At 49.0% G+C, this 20324-nt stretch overlaps 1 protein-coding gene across 3 annotated transcripts in view; it reads left to right on the forward strand.

Annotated features, from left to right (window-relative positions):
- The first annotated feature begins 2009 nt into the window (after positions 1 to 2009).
- HPCAL1 (hippocalcin like 1) overlaps positions 2010 to 20324 on the forward strand; it is a 69615-nt gene continuing 51300 nt past the window's right edge. Inside the window, exon 1 of one of the 3 annotated variants that reach the window (XM_064448033.1) lies at positions 2010 to 2355. The gene's annotated coding sequence lies outside the window, so the exon portion shown is untranslated. Of the gene's footprint in view, positions 2356 to 2833; positions 2936 to 20324 lie in introns of those variants that run through there. The other 2 variants (XM_064448029.1, XM_064448030.1) reach the window with 2 other exon arrangements.

The following is a 20324-nucleotide window of genomic DNA, read 5'->3' on the forward strand; positions in this document are numbered from 1 at the left end:
TCCTTCTCAAGTAAGTACTTACTGGCCATCAAACGTCCTGGAGTGTCCCAGCGTAGGCAGCTCCCGGCAGAAATGTTTGAGTGCTGTGCCGAGTGGGGTGCAGTGCAGCAGTGGGGCGCACACCTGAGGATCACCCCAAACCGAGGGCAGGGTGTTCGCAGCCGCTGAGCCCCATCAAACCAGGGCACCCTCGCCAGGAATCGCTGCAGCCTCCAGCAACAGCTGCCGGTCTCATCTCACAGCCTGTCCACTGCAGGACGCCATGCAGAGGAAAAACCGCTGTTGTTGCGGCTACTGGGTGGCAACCACGTTAAAAATGAAAGCAGGATTGAGTGCCCTAAACTGCCTCCTCTTGCCAGACGTCGGCCTGAAGAGCTGTAAATCTCATAGGCCTCAAGCAGGTACTTGCTCTGTTGCCACCTATTCCTGGGTGGAGAGTGATGCCGTCGGCTGCGCCACCGCCTTCCCTGGCAGGGCAGCTGGAGAGGCACGGCGACAGCCCCATTCCCACGGCCGCTGCACTTACATGGGCAATGCTCGCGCAGGGAAGGGTTTGCGGGGAAATCAAGGGGATTACTCACGTGTAATCACCTCCTGCAAGGGGAACCCAGCTTCAAGTATGTGAAGTTGGCAGCGATGGTGGTGGCATACAGTTTTCCATTATATGTTCCTGTTCGAGTTGCTTCTAGTTTTTTAACTGTTCAGGTTCTTTAGTTTCCAAGCTTGGTCTTTGCCTTGGGCCGACATTTTAATTATTTTTTTTTTTAAGATGGCAAAATGGTTGAACTACTTGTGAAAGGTCTTGGAGAAAATGGTTATTGTTGAGTAACATTTTCATCTCTTTGCACCAATATATTCAGTTTCAATGTATTCAAGCTTTGGAGTGGATGTGAAAGATTCGGGTTTTTTTTTTTTTTTTCCCCCCCCCCCCCCGTCCTTACAAAAATGCATTGGACTTAGTACAGAGATAAGCTTTGAAAAACTGCTGCTGTGGTGGTGGGATTTTTCTGTTTGTTCTCATCCCCGCTTGCCTCCCAAGGTTTATTGCTAAAATCTTTAAGCATCTTTTTCCTGGTGTGGCCTTGATTTCAGCTCTATTCAGTTCTTATCTTGTGACTGCACTGAATGTGCTCAGCCTCCTATAAGGGGAGGCAGAGTGAAAGCTACCGATAAGGCACGGTGGCAACTACATTAAACTCTCCATTTATTTTTGACTTGAAAATGTGCTGGGCAGGAGTTGGGGCGGGGGGGAACCCTAACGGGAGGATTCGTTCCTTTGTGCTGCAGACCATATTTCTGAGCAACACTTCCAATTACATCCCTCAGGAAGCATATTAGCATCAATCCCTAAATCCCCTCCATTTTGTGATGGGGTACGCGGGTGAACTGTGCAAGTTCACATCTCGCACAGAGCCGCGAGCGCCTGTCCCCGGCAGGGTGGGACTGCACCCATCCACAGCCTCAGCTGGCGGAACGAAATTTACCCGCACCAAATTCACCTGCATGGCTACCGGCCTTGGCGGGGGGCACTCTGGGTGGCGCGGGGGCTTGTCCCTACCGCCCTGCTCAGCGGGGAAGGTGAGGGGTGTAGCGAGGCTGTTGTACTCGCTTCCAGCGGCCGCTCCAGGGCTGCCACCGTCCTCCCCGCACACCGAAAACTTGCTGCTGGAGATGCGCGCAGGGCCTGGCATGAGCCGGTGCCGGGGGAGTCCTGTTTCACCGTTTCCTTATTTGCTTCGGGGTTAAAAAAAAAAAAAAAAAAAAAAAGCCACAACAAAAAACCAGGAAAAAAACCCGAAAAATCCAAACTTTTGTCCGTCCCACTCCCCACGGCCACGGCCAGGCCCGCGCAGCCGGCGGCCGGGGCCGGCGGGGCGGCCGCCCCCCGCCGCGGGCGCGCAGCCCCCCGGGGCCGCCTCTCCGCGCTGCCCCGCCGGCCCCGCACTTCCTGCCCGCCGGCGGCGGCGGCCCGGGCGATACCAAGTGGGCCGCTGGGCGGGAGCGCCGGCGGCGGGGCCGGCCCTGCGCGGGGCTCGGCGCTGCGCACCCCGCGGGGCGGCCGCGGAGCAGCGGCGCGGTGCGCTCCGCTCCGCCCCCCGCCCCGCCGCGCCCGCTGCCCCGCCGGGGAAGTGGAGCCCCGTCCCTCGCTCTCCCCGGTCCCTCGGCGACGACTCCTTCCTCCCCCTCCCTCCAATGCGCCTCCCGCTCATTTCCTCTTTTCCTCCCCGCTCGCCGCCGCCGCTCCGCAGGCGCGGGGCTCGCCCGGGCGCCGCCGCGGAGTTGTAGCTCCCAGGAAGCCGCCGCGCCCCCGCCGCCGCTTCCCGGGCCGCCGCGGGACCCCGCTCCGCCAGCCGGGTAAGGGGCTGGGGCTGCCGCGCCGCCGCCCGCGGAGCGGCGCGGAAACTTCGGCGGGGCCGCGGGAGAGCCGCGCTGCTGCCTGCTGCTGCGGGCACTGTGGGGCAGCGGAGTTGGGGGGTGGGGTGTGTGAGGGGCTTTCCGGCTTTTTTGGGGGGGTGGGGTGGGTGTTTTTGGTGAGGGAGGGTTGGAAAGATCCCGGGTGGATTGCGGGCGCGGAGCGGACCCCCCGGCCCCGCCGCCGGGCTGCGGTGGCAGCCCCCGCCTCGCCCCGCGCAGCGCGGGGTGCCGGCGCTTCCCCTGCCCTTGAACGCACACAGGTGTGCGTGCTTGTGCCTGCTGCTCTCGGTGTGTGTGTATATACACACACGCAGCCCGCGTGTGTACTCGGGGTGTGTGCGCGTCTCGCCTGGCGATAAAGGGAGTTACGCAGCTCTGCTTTATGGTGGTTAATGGTTTACCCGGCGAAGTTCCCGCCGCATGAATGTTGCAGGGCGCTTTGAGTCAACTCCTTCAGATCCAGACTTCCTATTTGCCACCTTCCCAAACAGCCTCTCAAAAATGCTGGCGTTTGCCTCTGGTGAGTAGGCTTTTTTGGCTGCCTTCTCCGCTGGGAGATGTCTGCGGCCGCGCTGGAGGCCGGACGGCTGCGGCCGAGGTCACCCCGTCCCCTGAACCCGGGGCGAGGGGGGACACCCTGCTCCCGTGGGTCGCGGCAGCAAAGGCATCTGCCAGCCTTGCTTTGCATCGAGCTGCCGGGGACCTGCTGGAGCGCAGGGCTCTGGTGCGCGGTAGCTGCCGGAGTGCAGAGAATCGCAAGAAATAGGGACTAAAACAGGGCAAGTGTGTTTATAAGTGAGTTTTTATGCAAATAAGTTTCTGCTCGATTTGGGAAAAGGTCGTGTAATGCATCATCTGGAATGAAACGTTTACCGCAAAAACCAGCAGGGTGTTCAGTAGGTCTGTGGCTCCTGCTTGCAGCTTGGTAATTTATACCTTTATGACAAAATCCTGAGTTTTTTCACAGGTATAGTTATAGGTGTGCAATATACAGTACTTATAGCACTGGAACTGAGCGTTATCGTGTAATCCCATTGACAAATGAAAATCTGGTAGGGAGATCAAATTTTTTTTCTGCGGGGGAAAGAAAGGAGGAATCAATTACTCCTTCCCCAAAATATTCTGCAGTTTTCCCAGTAGGAGCCATTTGTCATGGTTTTGCATTCAAAAGCTTTTCTTGCCTGAGCTGAAACTTGAGGAGAGACCACAGGGCTGTTTTAGCAGCCCGGTGGCGTGATAAGGCTGTCCTGCGTGGGGTCCCACCGGCGTCACTGGGCGCTTCCTGCGGCGGCCGGGGAGCCGAGCCGGAGAGGAGCCCGCGCGGGGCCCTGCCTGCTCCGGGGCCGAATATCCACCTCGCTTCCAGTGTCTCCGCTCTTCTCGGGAGCATCGATCGGGAGCCCTTTGATTCAGGCAAAAGGATCTTACAACTGCGTTTGTTTGATTTCATCTGGTGTGGTAAGGCTCAGAAAAGCAGATAATCTCCCCACTTCTTCCCTTAGGTTAGGCGGGGAGATGCTGGCCAGCCAGCAGGGCACGTGTCGCCTATTCCTGACACCTATTTTATGCTTTTCTTTGTTTCTTGCCTTAAATTTAGGGTTTCCTCTGTGTAGAGTTGGAAGTGTAGGAAACTGGGAGGGGAAAAAACGCGTTTGCCGCTATAGAGTGGCTGTCGCAACGCTGGCAGCAGCTCTGCTGAGGAGTCAGCTATGCTGGCAAAAAAGTGTTGGGTGTTTTTTTTTTGGCACAGCTGAGTCCGTTCAGGGAATTGCAGTGATGAGAAGAGTCCTGCCAGCTGCAGGAGCAGGGTTTGCCCTTACAGCTGGATGCTGTGTGAGTGTAGACAAACCTTCTGAGCTCCGGAATGAGGCTGTCACTGTGGAGGTGCTGGCGATGCTTTGCTCAGTCTGTGTCACAGCTGGCACCATGGTACCTGGTTCTCCTACCCCAGCTCACAGGCACGGCCATAACACGGGCCAGTAGGGAGCTGATGATAAGAGATTACTTTGTAGCCTAAGCAACATTAAACATGGATTATGACTCTGCAAAAAAAAAAAAAAAGCGAAAGACCAAAAGCATGTGATCTGTGATTAGAAGTGGTTGCAATTGAAAATACTCATGCAACATGATTTTATTTTTTTTCAAGACAATATTCTTTTGCGCGTTAATTACTTTGACATGAGTAAGACAGGAATGCTGGTAGACCAAGGGGGCAATCTGAATTAAAATCCTATATTGCTGGGGTTTTTTTCCTTGCTTTCAGTGATGTGAGGCTGTTAGGAATGAGGTGGTGCTGTCTGTGTATGCAAGATGCACTGATACTCATGGGAGGAGAATCTTGCACTTTTCCAAAGAGCTGTGGGTCTTTCCTTCAAGCGTGACTTCTAGGTCAGATCCAGTAACAAATGCAATATGTTTTCTAGTGAATGAAAGAAAAACAGTTTGGTTTGGGTTTTTTTTTTTTTTTTTCAAACATGCTTCCCATAATGTCTGTATGTGGGATCAGTTTCTTTGTTGGTCGTCTGTATTAGAAAATAGTTTGTGTCCAACTTCAGTATCTTCATGGAGCTTAACTCGGACTGAAGTTAAATTTCTTTTGGCACAAAGTGATTTCATTTTAGCTCATGTTGACTGTATTACTGTGTTGTGTGGGACCCTACCCATGGATTGTGGAAGGATTTGCTCTTGCTAAATTGGTGGGTTTTAGCTTTAATGAGCAGAAAGTGTTTTAAAACAATGCCTGAAATTTCCATTGTTCCAATAATCCTCTACCATCCTGAGAGTATAACAAATGCAAACAACTATCTTCACTTCATCAGCCTTGTGCTGTATAAAAGTTTTCATGGGTGGGTTGTGTTTTGCTAACCTGCTAATTAACCCGTCGATTTCTGCATTTCTTGACTTCCCCAGATAATGTCTTCTGCCTATTGTCACGCTCTCATAGCACAGTCATTGTGAATCCTTAAGCAGTGGGGACAAATAGTCCATGAAGGAGCTCCTTACCTTACCTCCCTGAGGCTTTCAATGGATGGGAGAAAATATCCTTCAGCTGAACCTCCTGGAAATGTGACCTTTCTGGAAGTTCAATGTTACATTGCTTAATGACTGGGAGACCTGTAGGACTGACTGCAGGATGAATTATGCATTCTCCTGCGCTGATTGCACTGGAATTAGAAGGCAGGAGCTGGCGGGGGCTGGATCCATCTTGTAATCTAAGAAATGCTGCAGTTCTTTGGGATTGCACTGCATGAAATATACCTTTATTATTATTAAGAAATGTTGCTTATCTACAAACCCACTGTGTGAATTATACCTGTGAGTAACCAGGCTGGAAGAGATGGCAATGGTACTCTGAGTATTTCAGTGTTGCTTGTCCTGTAGGTGTATATCTTTTTAAAGTCAAATAAAGCAGCAAGTAGTTTAAGGAACTCTCCCTGGTGATCTGTGTTAGTTGAGATCCTGTGGAAACCCATGCCAGCAGCATTCCGTGCAAAAGATGCCAGCTGCAGCCTGGTCAGCTTTTCCCTTCCCTTGCATGCCGCGTGTTTTCAGCAACAAAACTTAGATGTATAGTTACATACAGTTCATGCAGCAGCCTTTGACACCCTCTGCCAGTTTGGGGTTTTTTTGGTGACTTCTGCAGATATATATTAGCCTTACTTTCTTTTTGTGCCCTCTCTTTTCAGGGGAAATCAGGCTGCCTAAATGGAACGGGGTGCAGCTGGATAAATGCATGTTTAACAACTGGGAAAAAAAGCATGCTTGCGAGTATTTCAGTTGCTGTAATCTTAATGTGTTCAGAGAGGTGTTCTGAGCTGATGGCATCCCTTTAAATATCTACTTGGGTTGAAAACACTGGATTTGGGTGACAGGGACACCTGGACACTTCAAAGGTAGAAGGCATGGCTCACACCCACAGAGAGGCTTGCTGGAAACAAGGCGCACTGAGATCCTAACATGCTTGCCAAGAGCAACAGCTAAACCTGGGCAGCTGGTTTAGCAATTGGATTATGTTTTTGTTTTGGACAATGGGTTTATCGTAATGAATTAACTGGTGGGCTAGTCAGAGTGGCAAACGGGTTTTTGATTCCCCAACCGTGCAGCATGCCAGCATCGGGAACGTGCTTCCCGCCAGTGGAATCGCAAGAAGCGTTTCTTATGAATGCCCAGGGAGCGCGCACGTGTGTGTGTTCTGGTCTGCAAACACCAAATTCTTGTGATTTCTTGAAAATACAAACGTGATGGATGGTATAACTTGGGCATGGGATAAGAAAATACATCTTGCTGATGCTTGAAAGTTGGCACATGGCTCATGCAAAGTCATTTTAGAATAGGCGGGGGTGGTGGTGGTGGGAGGAGGGAGGGAAAGAAATGCCTTTGGGGCCGGGAGCCAGGGCGTGGGCGTGCTGCAAGCCTTCCTCGCAGTGCGTCTCATTCACCTCTGCTCCTCACAGGCTAGCATGTCTGTGCAGAAGGGATGCTTTTCCTTGCTCGGAGGTAGCAGGTTTTTTTTTTCAGTTTGTGGGTTTGTTCCCCTCTCCCCAAGGGCATTGTGCGCAGGGTACTCTGCTCTCGGCAGCTCACCCATGGTGCTAGGGGAGAAACCTTGCTGCTTTTGGTCATGCTGCAGATAGCTGCCGTCAAAGCCAGTTAGCGTTTGTGGGGCATCCTTTCCTTTTTCTCTTTAGCAAAGCTTATGTTTTTTAGCAGGTAAATGGTGTTTCTCAAAAGGCAGTGCTTTGTCTTTCTTAAAGCTTATCTGGGGAGAAGCAGACTTTCCTTCTGAGGACGATTTGGGGCTGGTTGATGAGGGGAGTGGGAGTTACAAGGGAGGAGGTCGTGGATGCATAACCGTTAGCAATGTCTTTAATTATGACATGTGTGTTCAAAAGAAAGCAAGTGTACTTTGTGGTGCTTAGGAAAGGGCCTAGAAGCAACATCTGTTAAATATGTTAGAAGATGCTCAAAACCCTGTATCCCCCTCACCAGAGCTGAAGGGAAGACAGCAGCTTGGAAAGCAGGCTTGGCAGGAGCTGCCTGGCTGGTGGGCATCGCAGGCAGCTGCCTTCTGTAGTCACCTCCACAGTGTGGTCAGAGCACCATATATGAGCAAGCCAGGACTTCTGCTGTTCCTTCCAGTTTCCAATGCGCTTTTCTTCTCGACAGTCAATACTCATGTCACCTTTCTTCCATCTCCTCTCCCTGGTGTCTGTCCTTCTAAAGCTCTTGTACTGAGACAGCTGGAGTTGCTGTCAGAGGAGAGGGGAGAAGAAAGTGGACTCAGCATAAAATGCCCTCTGTGATTAGACACCACTTTGATTTTTGTTGGGCTGGGTTTTATTGCTCTTGAGCTCCTGTATGTCAGTTTTGCTTCAGAGGGATTCTGGGGGACTTTCCAGAAAACAGATACTCCTCTGGGTAGGAGTTTATTAAAGGAGGAACTTAAAATAAAACGGGGGTTGGAAATGCAGGTACTTGACAACCACCTTTTAGTGACCAGTCTCTGAAGGCCAGAACTATTTAAATGACAATGAGCATGTGCCTGGCTTTGTGCAATGAAGCCTGCCTGTCCTTGGTGTAAGGAGCCTGATTCCCCCAAATCTCATGGCAAATGATTGTCCTTGGCTTAGGTTTGATGAGGAGCAAAACCACTGAAATCAGTTGTAGGAGACCTTTTCCCTTCAGTTAGCTCCCTTGCTGTTGGTAACTCATTGGCCCGGGGGGGAGGAGTGGAGGGGTTGCTGGGTGTTGTACTCTGTGTAGGCTGTGGCCCCTTCTCAGGCTGTCAGGACAGGAATTTGGTCACTGCACGTGTGCCTGTTCCCCTGGGGAGCACAGTGTGTGCCTGGGGGTGCTGCACTCCTCTGTGCCAGGCTAGTCCCAGGAGCAGCAGCTCTGCCTGGGCTGGTCAGGGGCCCTTCTGGGGTTGTCACAAGATGTATCAGAAGATTTCTTTTCTTTTTTTTTTTTTTTTGTAATGGAAATTGGATTTCATTCCAGCTGAGGGTAATTGGAGCTGTGGTAATGATGTGAAAGTAAATGAGAATGAGCTCTGTAGACTCCAGCCACAACTTTCTGTTCTGCTTGTGTCATGCTTCTTAAAATGGATCTCATTCCTAAAACTGGCCCTAAATCTCTAAGAACTGTGTTTTTCTCAGGAGTTACACAAAGTGAGGGAAGAACATCCTTCATTTGTAATTCACCCTCTAGTCCTCCTCTCCCATCTCCTTAAGGATCCTGTGAACCTGCAGGCAGACTGGCCCAGCCAGGGTTGTTCCCGTGCAAAACCCCCTCACCCTGGTGGCACTTTGCGAAGGAGCAGAGAGCCTGCCTTCATCATCCTGAGATTGTGAACAGCTGTGGCTGGACCCTCCAAGCAGCCTGCAGTTGCAGGAGGAGGAATCTCTGACTGCAGTAACATCTCCCTGCTTGACTGGAAGGAGGAGAGGAGTCTCTGCAGAAGAAAATCCCATCGCCAGCACCTGCCGAGGTACCGCTGGATCCTCCACAGCGGAGAAACAAGGCAGGTACTGTGGCTGCCACAGGAGGAGGTCTCTCTTCTGACAAAATGACTTGCTGTATGCATGTTTTGCTAGGTCTGAGCTCCTCAGCCGCACCGACTGTGATTTCTCCCAGATCTCTTGGTGTTTGCCTGTGCCTTTCATCACCCCCAATGGGGATTGTCAGCAGGCTGTTTGCAAGGTGTGTGCTGCAGCTTTCCAGAACTCCTGTGCCTTAAGTGAAGTGAGCTGTTACGAACTGATAGCACCAGAAACAAGTGAATTTAGTGAATGCTCACTTTTATGGGCATAGTTCAGAAGGCATGATCTGGAAGTGAAGATGTTCTTGTTTGCTGCTTCCAGAGCTCTGGCTTGTTGCAGGACATGTTCAAGGATCTCCTTCCTCAGCAGTTGGCTTAGCCATTGTCTTCTGGGGACTGGAGCTTCACAGCCAGGTGTTCACTAGTTCCATTTGTGTTGGGAGATTTTGAGTTAGCTGCTTCTTGGTGCTGAGCTGTGTTTTCAGACGCTTGGTGACCCTGTCTGGAGTGCTGGGGGCCTTGTGTGCCTCGTTCCCTGGCCCTGCTGGCTTTTTATGCTTGGCAGGGAGACATGTTTCTAACAAAAGTTGTCTGCATTGCTTGGTTTTAGGAAAGCACTGCAAAACCATTTTGGGAAAGGTTTTAATATTCTTGAGCTGTACATGTGCAAAAGGCCAGGCTGGCTATTGAATATTAATGCCTGTTCAGGGGCTTGTAACAAGGATGCCTCCTGGTATAATAGTCATTAGATGGACAGACAAACTCTCAGTGGCTTTTAAATATCACGAGCGGTATGGCATCATGCCTCCTGCTTTCCGTGCAAGCACACTCGCTGTCTCTCGCCTGCTGTTTGGGCGGACTCTGACCTGGGGAAGACATGCAGGTGTTGGGGCAGAGCAGTGCCGCAGGCTTTGCTCCTCAGGGCCAGCCACTGCTGCCGCCTCTGTCTGTGGCTGTGTTTGTGACATCTCCGTGCTGGGTTCTGCAGCTCTGGTCCACGCCCGCGGCTGGCGTGACGTGGCATTTGCAGGGTGCCTGTTTGCCACCACTTGTCTCCTCTCCTCTCCCAGCTCGCCCTGCTGTCCACGTCAAGCCACGGAGATGGCAGGCTCTTGCTTCCTGTTATCAGCCTCCATTTAAACCTAAGCTTGGCTGCAGCATTTCTTAATGTCAGTCAGCAGTGGAAGGAGAGGGAAAAATCCCTAACCAGAGTATCAATGGTGACAGATCCCAAAGCACAGACTTCAAGGTGGTCACCCATCAGTCTTCTTCAGGTACCTCGTTCCCACCAAGTAGAAAGAGGAGGGGACTTCTAGTGCTGTCACCCAAGTGTCTCGTCGGCTCCCAGGGAAGGGCTCACCCAGCTGTGTTTCGGACGGCCCTGCTGCTGGCGGAACCCCATCTCCATGTCCCCTGGTTGTGCTGGGACAGCCTGTGCCAGGGTAAGCTGTGGGCTGCGGGAGGGCTGCCTGCGTGGAAGCAGCAGCCTGTCCTGCCAGAGCAGGAAAGACACATCAGCCTGGAAAAATCTTTGTCACCTGAGGTTGATATTTTACAGCCTCTCAAGCCATGATCAATGTGTGCAGGAAGTTTTGCTCTTAATGTTGCTTTTCCACCTCTCTGGAGGTTAACAAGACACCGGCGCATCTGGTTTTTGCTTTGCTTTCAAGGTGGTTTCCCCCATATAATTATAAGGCTGAGCATGTGTAAATTTTTTTTTAAATGAATAAATGATCTGCCCAGGGGCACTAGTTTGTGATAAACTCAATTTAAACACAGCTGCACATTCTGTAGCTGGAGTGTGGTTTTATGTAGCGTAGAAGAGCCCCAATATGGAGAGAGGGTTAAGGTTATATGAGGTACCTTGTCTGTGCCATAACAGTATTTATCACTGTAATTTTGTTTTTGAATAAATTCAGGCTTCATTCAACCCTTGGAAAGTTTTTGAACTCTTTAAACTACTGCTCTGTTCTGTCCTTCCACCTGGTATCTTAGCTGATACAAATTTGCAATCTCCTTCAATAAAAGGCAGTTGACACTATGTCCTGTGTAGCTGCTTAGCAAATCTAATTTTAGCAGATACCTCCCTTCCCATGACCTTTCTTATTCACTCCATTCCTTCCAAATCTTCATTGTGTAACTTGAATGTAATGTTTAGTTTAGAGCATCCTGTGAAGCAGGGGAATGCAACTGAAAAGGAGGCTGAAATGGGGAAGAGAGAAACTTCCTGGACAATGAATGTGTAATGGCATAATTTAGTTAATTGTATTGGGAAAAAGTTTAAAAGAGGAAATAGAGTAAATAACTGGCACTGTTCTGTCCCCAACTGCCTGCATCCTTTTTAACTGTAGGCTGATCACTTCTGTGCAAGTCAGACCAGGCAGTACGTGGCATTTGTCTGTAGTCTTTCTGGGGAAAAAACAACGAAACCAACGCTGCAATTCAGTAAGGGGAAAATAGTTAAGTAAAATTAATTAATCTTGTTCTGACACTTTAAATTAGATGTAACACATTTAGTCATAGCAGAGTGTTTGAATTTCCATACTTTCCTTTCCTCCTTTCATGCGCATGCAGCTTTTAGGGGAGCTTAGTGCAGTACACGAGCTTATACAACTTACTCTGGCAATTGATTCTGTGATAACATCAACTTACCCAATGTGGCTTCTAGTCTTAGCGCTAGTGCTGTCCTGAAAAAGCCTTTGCTTACCCTTGAATTTGTAAACCTTCCCTACCCTGTTGTGGTTTCCTTTTTTGTTGCTTTTGTGGAACCCAAGTCTGGGGTGTGTTTAATAAGCCACAAGTTTTGCCTGTGTAAAGCTCTGTGTAAAGGACTGCAAATAGTAATCACTCATTAAATTGGGCAGAGGATGTTTGTACAGCTTCCTCACCCCTCTGAAGTGGGTCATCCTCAGTGGCCAAAGGTTATCTCCCAACTTGTGAGAGGGTCCATTAGCAGGAGGGACTGGAGTCAAAACTGACATATAAGGCAGAAATGCAATCTGCAGCTTTAGGTTGAAGTGAGAAAAACTCATCCAAAGCCAGGGGAATTGCATCTGAGACGAATCTGGCAGTGTAGCCCATTATATATTTCATGATAGGTCTTGCTGGCGTGTAGGTTTCTCCTTTGTACGGGCTTCTTTTGGTTTCCTTTGGTTGCCTTGTTGTTCCCCTGAATCTGGCAGGGGTAACTGTTTGTGTTACGACAGCGTCAGTCACAGATAAGATTCTTGTACTGCACGCTTCAGGCTGTTCTTCAGTCAATGGTTTAACCACTACATTGCAGCTGTGTTCAATAAATAAACCTTCGGGGATGCTCAAGAGTGGGGGTTTTGGAGATGTGAAACAACAGTTACTCTCTGTAGACCTACTCTTCTACTGATTTTGGTCCAAGCTTTTTGGATTGCACTCCAAATGTATCTATGCTGTAAAGAAAGCTCCAGCATGGCAGATGTGCAGTGGAGATGTGTGGGGCAGCATGGAGTGTTTCCTAAAATCCCACAGTAAAAATTGAGGGGATAGATGTTTTCATTTGACAGGATTTCTGTGACTCCTGTGAGCCCAATGCGGACGTGTCATGGCTAAGGTGATGTTTCTGCTTGGGTAGGAGCACAAGTCACAAACGGTCTTCCAGACAGAGACATAAGTCTCTTACTCAGAGAGTTTACATTTAAGCACCCAGGTAAATGTCTTGTTGTGCTCTCAGGGCTTGTTGACTTACCTGATAGACCTGAGTGCCAAGGGGAGCTAAGGGAAAACAACTTTCTGCTGGGGCAGGGATTACAACACCACACCCAGCAGCCCCACTCTCCCTGTTTTGTGTGGGTTTTGGTTTGGTTTTTTTTTTCCCAATGGTACAAATCCACCATTCTTTGTTTTCTCTTCTCTGCTGAGAGGTAGACCTTGCTTTGTGTTTCACCTCACTGTTATAGGTTAAATTCATCAAGCAGTGTCAGGGTGGCTTTGTGAGCAGGTGTAGGTACTGGTGATGCTGCAACATGCTTCAGGTTGCATAAATTTGTGTAGGAAAGTTGTCCAAATAAACTGCAGAGGGGGAAAGCCTGAAGGCAGAGAGCTGGCAGGAGCTGGACACCTTCTGAAAATGCAGGCTGCTTTACAGCGTGAGATATCAGAGTAGCTGGGACACTGTTCAGTCTGTCAGTCAATAGGTCCAGGACGTGCTTCAAATAATCAAACATGGCCTCCAAGGAATGTTTTGAACTCTTCTTTGTTGCTGTTTCCTGATACTGTCTGTGCTTGGTGGTTCCTTCAAGCCCTGGCAGCTGCCTGGTTACAGTCTTCCCTGTGAGAACTGGTGTTTTGCTATGGTGACTGCCAGCAACTTTCACTGAGAGTTTCTGGGCTGTGTGACCATCTCTGTGCATATACCCAGTTTGATGCATTCAAGTTGATGTTCACTGTTGTGGTTGTGGTGACAGCTGGAAGCAGGTATCGGGCTTATCTCCTGTCTGCTACCAGAACTGATGCACTTGTGGCTTGGCTGATGGCCTGGGGCTTGAGGGAGCGCTGTTCAATCTCTGACTTAACCGTATGCGTCCTGAGATGTTCCTGGGGAGGCTGCAGGGTTTCCATGCGTGCCCATTGCAGTGGTTGGACCTGCACTGGGGGTGTTGCAAGCACGTTGCTTAAGTCAAATGTCCAAGGCAGAGAAGGAGAGGCAGCAATTTATTCTGTTGACACCACAGAAATCTCTCTCAGCAGTACCAGCCCCTCAGGGGACACACAACCTGAGGTGTATCTGCACCGCAGCCATAGCTGGGTATTGAGGAGAATGCTTGAATTAGCTTTTACATCAGTCAGCATCTAAATCTCTAGTTGTAGCACCCTGGAGCTCAGTATGGGCTAGAAAACTGAGTAACTGAAACATGGTGGGATGCCTTAAACGACTGGGGCATTGCAATGGACGGTTATAAGCTCTTTCGTAAAGACAGGCAGGGTAGAAGTTGCACTCTACATCAAGGAACACCTTGAATGTATCGAAGTCAACTATGGTGATTGCGACTGCTCTATCGAATGTCTCTGGGTTAAAGTCAAAGGGGTCATATCCAAGCAGGACCTCACAGTGGGCATCTGCTGTCGACCTCCTAACCATGGTGATGAAGCCGACGAAGTGATATTTGGGGCACTAAAGCAAGCTTCTGGCCAACAGAACCTGGTCCTGATGGGTGATTTCAACTACCCGGACATCTCCTGGAAGAACAATACGGCAGCTTGCATGTCATCTACCAAGTTCCTGGAATGTATAGAGGACTGTTTCTTGATACAAATGATAGATGTGCCAACCAGGAAGGAGGTGCTGCTGGACTTGCTATTCACACACCAAGAAAGCCTGCTTTGTAATATCTCGGTTAGTGATAGCCTTGGCTGCAGTGACCACAATATTGTGGAGTTTGGGATCCTGCTGAGTGTGCTGAAGGTCAGCTCTAAGACAAGGGTTCTGGATTTTAGAAGAGCAAACTTCAGTGCACTAAGGGCTCAGCTGGGAGGGATTCGATGGGAGGCTTCCATGGAATACAAAGGAGCTAGTGAGAGCTGGGAATTCTTCAAGAACTCTCTATTGGAAGCACAAAACCAGTTTATCCCCCACAAAGGAAAAGGAAGTAAGCGGAACAAGAGGCCCCCATGGCTCAACTGTGACCTCCTGGGTCTACTCAAATCCAAAAGGGAAGCACACCAGAAATGGAGAAGTGGAGGATTGTCCACCGAGAGCTACAAGGGCATAGCCAGGGAGTGCAGAGACGCAGTCAGAAAAGCAAAAGCCCAATTTGAATTTAAACTGGCTGTAGACATAAAAAATAACAAGAAAGGGTTCTTCAGACATGTCAACCATAAGAAGAAAAAGAAGGAAAACATAGGCCCATTGTTAAATGGAAAAGGAGAATCAATCACGAATGATGCAGAAAAGGCAGAGGTCCTCAACACCTTCTTCACCTCGGTCTTTACCAGCACTGTAGGGTCCCAGGCTTTGGGAACAAAACTGCCAATTGAACCAAACACCGACCCACCATCAGTGAAGGAAGAGTTAGTATGTGAATTACTACAGGAGCTTGACCCCCACAGATCAATGGGCCCTGACGCCACCCACCCAAGGGTGTTGAGAGAGCTGGCTGACATCATCACAAGGCCGCTCTCCATAATCTTTGAGAAGTCATGGAGAACAGGGGATGTCCCAGAGGACTGGAGGAAGGCAAATGTTACCTCTATTTACAAGAAGGGCTCGAGGGAGGATCCGGGTAACTATAGACCCATCAGCCTTACTTCAATCCCTGGGATTGATATTGGGCCCAATGTAATTCAACATCTTTATAAGTGATCTGGATACCGGCATCAAGTGTAGCCTGATGAAGTTGGCTGATGGCACCAAGTTGAGTGGGGAAGTAGACACTCCAGAAGGGACAGCTGCTCTGCAGGGAGATCTGGATAGGCTGGAGGAGTGGGCCAGCAAGAACCATATGAAGTTCAACAAGGAAAAGTGTAAGATCATGCACCTGGCAAAACATAATCTGGGAGTGCAGCACAGACTGGGATCCACCTGGCTGGAGAGCAGCTCTCTAGAAAGGTCCTGGTGGGCAGGAAGCTCAACATGAGCGAACAGTGTGCTGCTGCGGCCAAGAAGGCCAACAGGATGCTGGGTTGCATCAAAAAGGGCATCGCCAGCAGAGAGAAAGAAGTCATTATCCCACTCTGCTCAGTGCTTGTCAGGCCACACCTGGAGTACTGTGTACAGTTCTGGTCCCCGCTGTACAAAAAGGATGTGACAGGCTGGAAGGGGTCCAGAGAAAGGCCACCAAGATGATCAGAGGACTGGGAAGCTGCCATATGAGGACAGGCTGGGAGAGCTGGGTTTGTTCAGCCTTGAGAAAAGGAGGCTTAGAGGGGATCTCATCACCGTGCACCAGTACTTAAGGGGTAGCTACAAAGAAGACAGAGACTCCCTTTTTACAAGGAGTCACATGGAGAGGACAAGGGGGAACGGACACAAGTTGCTCTTGGGGAGATTCCGATTGGACACCAGAGGGAAATTTTTCACAGTGGGGACAGTCACCATTGGAATAATCTCCCCAGGGAAGTGGTTGACTCTGACACATTGGACACTTTCAAGATTCGGCTGGACAGGGTGCTGGGCCATCTTGTCTAGACTGTGCTCTTCCTGGAAAGGTTGGGCTAGATGATCCCTGCGGTCCCTTCCAACCTGTGATTCTGTGAAAACCTGCCCAGGAGCTGAGGGAAATGAGCCTACGCTGGCCTGTGGTGGTGTCTGGGCTCTCTGAGCCATGCTGAGCAGTTTAAGTGATCCTTGGGACGTAGGCAGGTTGGAAATGAACTTGGGTAGTGACAATCCTTTGACAGGCAGGGAGAACTGACTGACTCCTCTTCTGGGATGTAGGGGCCTTAAAGAAAACAAAGCTGGAGGATAGAGTCCTGTGGGAGTTCCCTTGTACTGTGGGTTGAATTACATGTCAAGTTGGGATCTCTCAGATCTGCTGGGTGGGCTCTGAGTGTGGTTGCTCTATGGGAGTGGTGTGAAAGGTGAGGAGGAGAAAGGGGGCCAGAGGTGAGTGGGAAGAGATTGTGCTATGGAGGAAGGAGTGGGTGGACACACTCCAGAGCAGTTTGTCAGCTGTCATGAGGGCTGGCACAACTACACATGCAGTGTGAATGCTTCCACAAGCATGTGTAGAAATGCAAAAGCCAAAGGTGAGGCGCAGTAGTGGGTGGTGAGCTGACTGGCTGGACGGGACTGGGGGAAAATGAGAAGAGAATAAAATAGTTCTGCTGGAATGGACCTACAACGATCATCTAGTCCAACTGCATAGCAAGTGGCAGGACAGTTAGTTTCTTGGCTGTCCACGGACTATTCCTACCCACATGTAAAGGGGACTGCAAAATAGGATGTTCTACAAGCCTTCACCAGTTGCCATTTGCAAGAAAAAAATAGGTTTTATAAAATAGCAGAATCTAGTTGAGAAAGAAATTGCAAATAAAGGAGAGCAGAGACTTCATGTGGTGCTGGGGGTTATATCCACTGCCGTGTGTGGTGTTTGCAGGCAGGTCACACCATCCACAAATGTAGCAATGTTAATAACAGTATTGATTTGTCTTAATGCAGTTATGAAAGCTGAACCTTGGAGGTGTGGGAGGGTCTTATCAGTAATCAGCATTGAGATTGATCGAGGATTGTATCAGCCAAAGGGGAACAAATGGAGGCTAGAACAGGGCAGGGTAAAATAGTGGCCACTGAAGGAAGAAAAGTGCCCGCAACACTTGAGACTTCTCCATCATGTAGAAAGAAATCTACTTAGTATATTATGTCTATGACTCGAAGCAAAGGAATGCAGTTAAAATCACTTCAGAAAGCAAACGAAAAATAAAGGTGTCTGCAACGGTTTTAGTGCAAGCTAAGGCAGGTCTGTAGACGCTGCAGAACGTGGCAGAGCTGCAGTGCCCATGGGGGAGGCAGGGGTGGATGATGTGTGACTGTCGGGAGGGAGTTTTACCCTTGCCAGATAGGTCAAAATATGGTCTGGGGAAAAAAAAAAATAGTCACCTTGGTTTCTCCAGTCCATCAATGAAGCCCTTTATATGAGGAGGACCTTTACAAATGACTTTTTGGAACAGTCTCTTCCTTAAGCTTTTTGCTAGCAGCTCTGAAAATAATAGATTGATGCACTTGTCTCTTCCTGCCCGGCCTCCAAAAGTTACTGACATCTCTTCCTTTAACGCTGCTTTGTAATTGAATTTCTGCCATAAGTTGCTTCTGCTAATTCAATTATACCTTTTAATTGGCAGTGGATTTAAATACTTCATGTGCTGCTAACATAGGAATTAATGTGTGCTGCCTTGTTACCCTCTACTCCCTTGGGTTGGAGCAAAGGTTTTGTAAGATTATAAAAAATTAAGCAGCCTTTTTTTTTTTTTCTGAAAGTCTTTTGGGATGCCAGAATCTAGCCAGGAACTGGGAAGTGCCATTTATTTTGAACATACAAATATGGCCAAATAATCTTTCACTGTTCTGTAAGGTTTGTTGAATGGGGAAGGCACAACAGTTGTGTACCAGTAATACAGAAGAGAAATCAGAAGAGCTTGTAGGTTGTTTTTCCTATTCTGCCATTGACCAGGTTCAATCCTTACCTTGCCTTTCCATTGGGTTGGTAACTTGGAGAGGTAATGTCCATCCCTGTGTAAAATGAGGATACCAGGTTTTCTTCCTAAAAAGATACTGAAGCTAAAATGACTTGCATAAATGCTTGTATTGCTATCAGGTTGCAACATTTTTGAGTATCTGCCTGGGGATCTCAAGAGTAATAGAAAATTTCACGGAGTCTTGGATCTTCCTTCCTGTGAGCAGAAGACTGATGTAGTTAACATCTGCACTGACAAGGGAAGATACCAGGATAAAATAGGAAAAGAATAATTTAGGGAGCACTCGCTTAAGGGTGTTTTGGTTTGTGGTTTTTTGGTTTTGTTTTTTTTTGGGGGGCGGGGAGGGTGGTGGTGGTGGGTGTTGGGGTTTTTTTGTTGTTGTGTTTGGTTGTTTATTTTTTTAACTTCCCAGTTCTCTGGGCTTTAGGGAAGGGTTTGTTTAAAACAACCCTTGAGATGCTGGGGGGATGCATGTGGCAAGGCTGGTCTTCAGTAAAAGCCTGTCAACCAGCACCACCAGTGATCAGGGGAGCGGGCACCTGAAGGAGGTGGATGGTGACCCCACGACACGGCGGGATGCCCTGACCTCACCTCCAAGACACTTGTCTCATTCTCATGATTTGTAGAAGGAGCTGGATTTCAGCTGGCTGCTTGACTTCACTTTACAATTTCTTCTGGGTGATTATTTCTGAAAACCTGTGGAGAATTTGTGAGGTTTCCATAACAATGAAAAAGCAAAAAATATGGTGCTAAATTTTTAAAAAAGGAGAAGCTGGAATTGCAGTACAACCAGTCTGACTTTTATTACATTATCTTCCTGGAAGGTAATAAATTATTTCCCACCTAGGCATCTTCTAGATGCATATGAGTAACAGTCAGCTTGGATTAGTCCAAATAAATCATGTCAGACACCCTAATTTCCTTCGACAGCAGGCTAACAGGTCTTGTGGATAGAAGAGCAAATGATATGATGTACTTCAGTCCTAGTTAGGTTTTTGGCACTGTTTTGAAATTCTTAGAAGGAAACTAGGGAAAAGACATTTTGGTGAAGCTTTTGCCTAATGGATGGTGCAATGTAGGTGTGCTAACCATGCTCCAAGCTTAGCTCCTGTATGTCACCAAGTTCAGCAGTATTGGGTGGGGATTTCCAGAGGTGGACCCTGTGGCTTGGGTCATTGTAATTGATGCATTTGATAAAATCCTTGTTCAGACTCAACAGGTAGCACCAAACTAGGGAAGGTTACAAGCACTTGGGAGGAGGCATTAGTTTTTCAAATAGCTTTGGACAAAAACAGAAAATTAACTTGGAGGGTCCATCATTCACACCCAAAAGTGTTAATGTGGGCTTGCAGTTATCCCTGGTGCATTAGTTGGCTGTACAGACTACCCAGGGGTGGTTGGAAGAGCTCCACTGAAAAACGTCTTGGGGTTGTGGTGAGTCACACACCACTTTGCCAACATCATCCTGCCCCAACAGCAGCAGACACAGTCTTCATAAACAGAAGGATGGCCTTGCTGTGTCCTGTGTTGCGTCTCCTGGTGCTTTGGCATTGCTGGAGTACTGGAGCCAGCATGGGGCACTGCTTCTGGGGGAAGAGGTGGAGAAGTGAGAGAGGCCAGCAGGGATCTGAAGAACAGGACTGAAGAGGAAAGATGGGAAGGAGTGGGGTGTTTGGTCTGGAGAGAAGGGGAAGGATTGGCACAACAGATTTGCAGTGTCTAGGAGATTGCCATGAGTGGAGAAATATGAAACCTCTGCCCCATGTCTGCAGGGGTTAGGGCAAGCAGTAATGAGTTTGAATGGTATCACAAAAGGAAGAAACTCCTATTGTAGGGGTGGTGAAGCGCTGAAGAAGACTGTTGGGAGGCTTTGGTAAAGTCTGGGATCTCTGTGGCTGGAGTTTTGCATTGGGCAGACCGAATGTGTGTGTTATGGGTGAGCTGGAGGTGCCTGGGGGTAGGGTCCCAAACCTGGCAGGATTTTGCTTGCAGGAGTTATAGGGTTATTGGGTCAGACAAGGGTCTGGTGGAAAGAAGTTGGTGTGGTGGGGATGGAGATGTTGGGCTGGAGGAGATGAATGCTTCCCAGCCGTGCCCAGCCTTGGCAGTGGGGGAAATGATGGAAGGCTCTGTGGGGTGGTGGGAATGGGAGCGAGTGACTTGTGTTCGCTTTTCTGATCCATAGACTTTGAGAGATTAGGAGTTG

Source organism: Phalacrocorax carbo, chromosome 3, assembly GCF_963921805.1.
Source record: "Phalacrocorax carbo chromosome 3, bPhaCar2.1, whole genome shotgun sequence".
In the NCBI taxonomy this organism is placed as follows: domain Eukaryota; kingdom Metazoa; phylum Chordata; class Aves; order Suliformes; family Phalacrocoracidae; genus Phalacrocorax; species Phalacrocorax carbo.